The sequence below is a fragment of the Pelodiscus sinensis genome, chromosome 2, assembly GCF_052426305.1.
Source record: "Pelodiscus sinensis isolate ZL-2025 chromosome 2, ASM5242630v1, whole genome shotgun sequence".
Classification (NCBI taxonomy): domain Eukaryota; kingdom Metazoa; phylum Chordata; order Testudines; family Trionychidae; genus Pelodiscus; species Pelodiscus sinensis.
The window spans coordinates 163004207-163010206 of record NC_143053.1 but is presented as its reverse complement, the minus strand read 5'-3'; the positions used below and the strand labels follow the sequence as shown (position 1 = coordinate 163010206).

Genomic DNA, 6000 nt, shown 5'->3' with positions numbered 1-6000 from the left:
GATGTCAATAAAAGGTTTTATTGCCATTGAAATCAATGGGACAAGGATCAAGCTCTATAGCTACGTTCTGATTCAATCAACTACATTTGTTTTCATAGACAAAAATAATAAATGCATTGTTGCAAAACAATAGTAGTGGGCTTAGTTAGACTACATCTTTGTAACCTGCTCCTCTTTTTATCTCCCTTATCTGATATTTGCTATATTCTGCATTTTAAGCTGTTCACTAAGCAATGAACAACATCCCTGGTTGTATATTTACCATTTCCAATATATGCATGTAATATTGTCTTGCACGCATAAAACTTATACCTGTTTTCAAAAAGTTTGCCTTCAGTCTCAATCTCTGCATCCCTAAAAACAACTGAATATGGTAATGACATATGTTGATCCTTAAAAAAAAATGTCCATCCATTTGCATTTGGAGAGAAAGATGATATCTGTTTGTACTTGTGCACGTTTCTTCATGAGGTTGATAGATTTCCACTCCATATGGCTAAACGCAGTGCCTTGCATGGTGTCAAGTATCAGAGGGGTAGCCGTGTTAGTCTGAATCTGCAAAAGTGGCGAGGAGTCCTGTGGCACCTTATAGACTAACTGCAGTGTAGGAGCATAAGCTTTCGTGGGCAAAGACCCACTTCGTCAGATGCAGGTAGTGGAAATTTCCAGAGGCCTTTAAAAAAAATGCAACCACTGAGCAACTAAATCTGAGACCAACAAAAGTAGGCTCTGATCCAAAGCCCAGTGAAGTCAATGGAAGGACATTCATTTACATCACTGACTTCAGTGGATTTGGGATTGGGCCAGATTTGTAAAGGCGTTTATGTGCCTAAAGAGAATTAATTTCAATGACATTTGAAAAACCCACCAATAACTTTTTGGAGGGGTGTGCCTAGAAAAACGCTCCTGCCAGTGAATTCCAAAGAGTGCATCTCGGTGCAAGTGTACAAAGAAAAACAAATATGCTGTATCACAAGTTGCAATCCATCCATAACAACTTCCCTGTAGAAACTCTCTAGATAGGGTTGTGGTGGCAACCTGTGGCCCAAGGGACACATGCAGCCCACTGGGGTTCTATATGTGGCCCAGAAGACATTTGACCATTGCCTATGCACAGGATTGCCAGATTCTGCTGGCTTTCATCTGCATATATTTTCCCTACCTGTACTACAAAAGTGATAGCTGCTTAAAAGAAGAGCATGTTAAGAGAGATGTGTGATAGCCATATGTCCCCTCTGGATCCAATCAAAATGCTGCACCCCACAAATTTTTGGTATGCAAGTGCAGTTAGCAAAACTATCCTATCATAGGAGACCTCGGTTATAACAATCCTGTGGCCCACTGAGATGGAGGGCCACTCATGTGGCCCACTCACTAGCCTAGGTTGCCCCTCACTGGTATAAGGATTCTTCACTAGAGATCCTTCTGGTTAGCTGCATCCCTGCCATCCACTCCCATGGTGCAGGCCCTGCTTTGTATATAGAGTGATTTGGAGCCAAGGACAGATAAGGGCAGAGGTAAATCCTGATTTACTTGTTCTGTGACTGCCTCTTGTCTTGAGAATACATGTGTGCAGTTGTGGTCTTACACACCTAGTACACAGTAAAGGTACGTCTACATTGCAATGCTACTTCGGGTTATCGGATGTATCCCGAAATAGCTACCGAGCATCCAAGGAACATGTCTATTTCGAAATAAATGTAAAAAATAATGGGTGTACTATTTTGCCATCCCTGTAATCCTTGTTGCAAGAAGGATAAGGGAAGGCTTGAAATAGCACTTTATTTTGAAATAAAATCAAAATAAGACATGTAATCTTATTTCAATTTTAGAATGCAGTGTAGATGTACCCTACATTGCAGGGCTTCTACAATTAGATCAGGCTTCTGTACAGAAATGGATTGGCTACAGAGCTTCCATCCCTAAAATGGAGATATATTCACCTTAATGCACAACTCTCAGATGAATTATGTCACACATGAGTCCAACTAGTGGCTGAGCATTATGATACAGTTCAATGTTCCATTACAGGTGCAGTAAGAGAAATGATAGTAGCATAACTCCAGTGGAGCCAGATTCCCATGGGGCAGGGAAAAGTTGCAGGCAGTTCAGGAATCTTAGGAATCAGTCTCCACTAGGAAAACCTTAGAGTTTTTATCCCAGTGGGGCATCTGGTTTGGGTTTAACTATGGGACAGCATGTTCTGTTCTTGTCATTAAAAAAGTCTTTACACATTGGCTGGATTTTTTTTTTCAGGAACACGAGACACAATACAGACTACATTTACCAGAAAAGGACTCTGCGTATATTGTTGGTAGACTGTGAGGAAAGAGTCTGGAGAAAGTTTGAAAAGTCCAAGACGTTCAAAGCTCAGAAGTCAACTACAGTTTAAACAAAAGGTCTGGCTCTTTGGGAAAATATTTGGAAGAACAAGCTACCAGGAAGCTGGAAGGCGTTGGTTCAGGCTTTGCTGATGCAAAAAAGGAAGAAAATAACAAGAACACTCTACTGCAAGGAAGTCAGTCCTGAGATACTAGAGCTGAGGCTGCTGAAGGTAAGTTCGGAGTTAAATAGCTATTGTATTAGGTGAGCAGGGAATGTTAAGATTAACTACAGAATTTCACACAGTACTTTGATGATCTGAGCTCTTGAAGAGATTTTTAAGGCCTTTCAAGACACTAGGATAGTCCCTAGAGCATCATTTGAAAAAAGTGCAACCCTGAATCATTTTGGTTAATTGCATTTTGATCTCATAAAGTGAAATATGCCCATTTACTATGGAGAAAGGGGCATTACAACATTAATCAAAAGGGTGTCTTTCTATGTAGTTTACTTTAAAGGATGAAAAGAGGGAAATTTTCTCAGTGAGGTAGATAAAGAGCAGGACTGGATTTTCTTTCCAGTGATTCCTCCTCTTCTGGTAATAGATGTCAAGTAACACTTACATACCATAGCTATACCTCTGGCGAGTCCTCTCTTGGCATTAATCTAGGAAGACACATATGACATCCAAGTGTGCTCTACAAGGAGTCATGGTGAGCTAATAAACCCTATTCTTATTAATAAGCCCTATTCCAGATGGTGGCTCTATTCTACTTGCTTTGAATCTCTGGCAGAATGCCAATTGAACCAGCTGCTGAGGATTCCCCCTGGTGGTGAAGAGTTGGCATAATGGGCACTGCAGCACCCCAGTCCTGATACCCCCATAGGGGGCTGTTGGAGGGGAAGAAAACTTGGCTAGGGCACTGCTACACTGCAATAATCCCCAGCAGCTAGTCTGGCTCTCTGGGTATTATTGCAGTGGGGTGGAATTTGGAGCAGCCCTGTGGCCACTTCAAATTATTCTGAAGGCGGAACCAGCCCTACAATTGAATAGTGTATGTGTATACAGTTGCCGTTGCTTCTCCTTTGAGCCCTTTACTATGCAGCTCATCTTTAGCGGAGGTTTGGGCCTGATTAGAAACGTAGCTCCTACTTGGTTAGCTTGCTTCTAAACCAGTTGGTATGTTCATTATGTGTTTGAGTAGCTCATTCAAGGCATTTTCAGATCATGGGTTGTTTGCATACTGTTCACTTCCATTATTTGTCAAGTATTGTAGTATTGTTACTGTCCCTTGGTAACAGTGCATGGAATACTTTGAAACTGGAGACATTCAAAGTAAATATTGGACATCTGGCTTGTTAGGACAAATAATCCTTTGGGATTCACAGATATTCAGCTGTTATCTGAATAACTGCAAATAATGAGACTTTAGAAATCTTAGTGATCCAAACTGCATGTTCACTTGAAAAAATATACCTCAGACTGCTCTGATAATAAATATACCTCTCATGGGACTGATCTTGCTTCCACTGAAGTCAGTAGAAGGTGCGCTATTGATTTCAGTGGAAGCAGGAAGTGGGCACAGGCCAGGTTATTCAAACTTATTTTCTTGAGAAATATTGGTTAATTAAGAAATCTTGTATATGGACCTATTTCCTGTACACAAACTAATGTAAATCAGAAGTAACATCACTGAAATCACCAGGGTTATGATGAGTGATCCCTCTAAGCTGCCCAGCAGCACAGCTCCATAGGTGATTAATCAGTTCCACATAGTCAGAGGCTCAGAGCTCCATGCTTGGAGCTGACTGACTGGGCGGGGCTGATTAATCACCTGTGAAGTTCTGCTGCCACACAGCTTAGGGTGCCTCTACACTGCACCGTTATTTTGAGAGAACTAGGGTTATTTTGAAATTTCAGTGCGAGCGTCTACACAGCCATTCCGTTATTTTGAAATAATTTCAAAATAACAGCTGGCTTATTCTGAAATCTGTAAACCTCATTCCATGAGGAATAATGCCTATTCTGAAATGGCTATTTCGAAATAAGGCATGTGTACACATTCTACTCCTGCTATTTCAAAATAGCCCCTCACCAGGCAATTCTAAGTTACTAGCCAATTAGCCCGTCATAAGACAGGATTTTCAGGTCTCTCCTCCACGTCAGTCTTCTCTCCTGAGCCTCCGGTCTCTAACTCCGTCTCTCTCTCTCTCCTCCTACTGCCTTCCCCCCCCCCCCCTCAGCTCTCTTCCACCTCTTGCCTCTCTCTTCCTCTTCTCCTCCGCCTCCTGCCTCTCACTTGGGGGACCGCGGAGCCCAAATAACCATTTGGGCTCCACACTCCTTGTGTTGCATGGGGAATGCTGAGCCCAAATGGTCGCTTACGCCACTTGCTCCCATGGGGCAGCATGGCTGAGTGGTGCGGAAGTCAACTGAGCGCCACAGCGGGAGGCGAAGGGGGGCGGGGCGGTGACGTTCACGGCCAGGGGGCAGGGCCTGGAGCCGCTGTCACACCGCACGTCACCGCCCCGCCCCCCCTTCGCCTTCCGCTGTGGCGCTCGGCTGACTTCTGCATCGCTTAGCTGGGCTGCCACAGGGGAGCAAGCATCCATTTGGGCTCCCTCATGGCGACGCGGCTGAGCGGTGCAGAAAACAGCCAAGCGCCATGGCGGGAGGCGAAGGGGGGCGGGGTGGTGATGTTCACGGCCAGGGGGCAGGGCCTGGAGCCGCTTGTCATACTGCACATCACCGCCCTGCCCCCCCTTTGCCTCCTGCCGTGGCGCTCAGATGACTTCTGCACCACTCAGCCGGGCTGCCACAGGGGAGCAAGCATCCGTTTGGGCTCCCCCATGGCGACTCAGCTGAGCCGCCCCTTAACCATGTATGTCGTTGCCCCATCCCTCTTCCCCTCCCGCCGTGGTGCTCGGCTGACTTCTCCACCACTCAGCCGGGCCGCCAAGAGGGAGCAAGTGGTGCAAGCGGCTGTTTGGGCACCGCACTCCTCATGCAGCACAGGCCACCCAGAGGGAACAGACAGCATTTTAGCAACAGCGCTGCCCAGAGGGAACAGCCAGCAGTTCATGCAACAGCGCCCCCCAGAGGGAACAGCCAGCATTTTGGCGTTACAGACACTGGGATACAATATATATGATTCTCCAGTGCCTCCTGGGGCTCTAAATTGAGACATCTTGTCTACATTAGGAAAGCCTGCCTCAGACTCATTTTGAGGCTCCCCTGCAGTAGATGTGTTATTTTGGAATAACTATTCCAGGATAGCTTATTCCGGAATAAGTGTTCAGTGTAGATATACCTTTAGAGGGAACACTGGTTATGATGTAACCTCATTGTTAGTGATACTAGAATCAAACCCCTCAGCTGTGTCTACATTGGCACCCTTTTCCGGAAAAGGGATGCTAATGAGACCAGTCGGAATTGCAAATGCCGCGGGAGATTTAAATATCCCCCGCAGCATTTGCATGAACATGGCTGCCGCTTTTTTCCGGCTCGGGGTTTTGCCAGAGAAAAGCGCCAGTCTAGACGGGATCTTGCGGAAAATAAACCCTTTTCTGGAAGATCCCTTATTCCTACTTTCAAGTAGGATATTTAAATCCCCCGCGGCATTTGCAATTCCGACTGGTCTCATTAGCATCCCTTTTCCAGAAAAGGGTGCCAATGTA

At 45.2% G+C, this 6000-nt stretch overlaps 1 long non-coding RNA gene across 1 annotated transcript in view; it reads left to right on the top strand.

The window, feature by feature from the left end:
* The first annotated feature begins 2260 nt into the window (after nt 1-2260).
* Nucleotides 2261-6000, top strand: part of LOC142827255 (uncharacterized) — a 69028-nt gene continuing 65288 nt past the window's right edge. Inside the window, exon 1 of the long non-coding RNA XR_012901855.2 lies at nt 2261-2554. This is a non-coding gene — a long non-coding RNA (uncharacterized LOC142827255). The remainder of the gene's footprint in view (nt 2555-6000) is intronic.